Source organism: Mustela lutreola, chromosome 17 (assembly GCF_030435805.1).
Source record: "Mustela lutreola isolate mMusLut2 chromosome 17, mMusLut2.pri, whole genome shotgun sequence".
Classification (NCBI taxonomy): Eukaryota; Metazoa; Chordata; class Mammalia; order Carnivora; family Mustelidae; genus Mustela; species Mustela lutreola.
In genome coordinates this window covers 27,344,264-27,345,834 of record NC_081306.1, presented here as the reverse complement: position 1 = coordinate 27,345,834, position 1,571 = coordinate 27,344,264, and the positions used below count along the sequence as shown (strand labels likewise).

Below are 1,571 nucleotides of genomic sequence, written 5' to 3'. Positions count from 1 at the left end.
GGTGAGTGCTATGAAATGTGTGAACCTGGTGATTCACAGACCTGTACCCCTAGGGATAAAAACACATTATATGTTTATTAAAAAAATTAAAAAATAATTTAAAAAATCCATTAAAGAGAAAACACATATTGCAAGCCCAGAGCTAATCTCATATTCAATCAAAAAAGTTTGAAAGTTTTCCCCTTAACGATCAGAAAAAAGACAAGTGTATCCACTTTCACTACTCTCATTTGACATACTACTGGATGTCCTAGCCAGAGAAACAAGGAACATAAGGAAATAAAAGACTCCAAAAAAAAAAAAGGAAGAAGTAAAATTTTATTTTTTTGGATAACATGAACTTACATGTTAAAAAATCCTAAAAACTTCACAAAAAATTTTGAATAAACAAATTTAGTAAAGCTGCCAAATACAAGATCAATATATAACAGACAAGAATTTTGTTTTGTTTCATTTCTTTTTAATATGGAATGCTTCCCAGTTTTTCATGTCATCCTTGTTTAGTGATCACGCTAATCTTCTCTGCATCATTCCAATTTTAGTATATGTGCTGCCAAAGTAAGCACAAGACAGGAGCATTTTAACACTCTAATGATGAACTATCTGAAAAAATAAAGAAAACAATCTAATTCACAATAGCATCAAAAATAATAAAATACTTAGGAATAGATTTAACTAAGAAGATGAAAGATCTGTACTCCATAAACTATGACATTGATAAAGAAATTGAAGGAGACACAAACGGAAAGATAGCTCATATTTATGAATGGCAAGAATTAACATTGTTAAAATGTCCATACTACCGAAAACCATCTGTAAATCCAATTCCTATCAAAAATCCAATGTTAGGGGCGCCTGGGTGGCTCAGTGGGTTAAGCCGCTGCCTTCGGCTCAGGTCATGATCCCAGGGTCCTGGGATCGAGCCCTGCATCAGGCTCTCTGCTCAGCAGGAAGCCTGCTTCCTCTTCTCTCTCTGCCTGCCTCTCTGCCTGCTTGTCATCTCTCTCTGTCAAATAAATAAATTAAAAATCTTAAAAAAAAATCCAATATTATTTTTTTACAGAAGTAAGTAAAGAATCCTAAAATTTATATGAGACCATAAAAGACGACAAATAATAAAAGCAGTTCTGAGAAAGAATGAAGAAGAGAAATTACACTTCTTGATTTGAAACTATACTACAAAGCCCTCATGCTCAAAACAATAAAGTATACTGGCATAAAAACAGACCCATAAACAAGTAGAACAGAATTGAGAGTCCAGAAATAAATCCTTTCATACAGTCACCTAATATTTGACAGGGGCCAACATATGTAATGGGTAAAGATAGTCTGTTCAATAAATGATATTTAAAACTGAATAGTCACATAAACAGTATGAAACTGGAACCTTATATCACTCATAAGTCTTAACTTGAAATAAATTAAAGACTTAAAGGTTATGCATGAAACTACATTACATTTCCTAAAGGAAAACATAGGACAAATTCTCCTTGACATTGGTCTTGCCAATAGTTTTCTGGATACCAGACCAAAAACACAAGCAAAAAAAGCAAAAATAAATAAATGGTACT

At 32.7% G+C, this 1,571-nt stretch overlaps 1 non-coding gene across 1 annotated transcript; it reads right to left on the bottom strand.

Annotated features, from left to right (window-relative positions):
* Positions 1-459: 459 nt before the first annotated feature.
* LOC131820277 (U6 spliceosomal RNA) lies at positions 460-566 on the bottom strand. The gene has a single exon (XR_009349571.1). It is a non-coding gene; the product is annotated as a U6 spliceosomal RNA (small nuclear RNA).
* Positions 567-1,571: the final 1,005 nt, after the last annotated feature.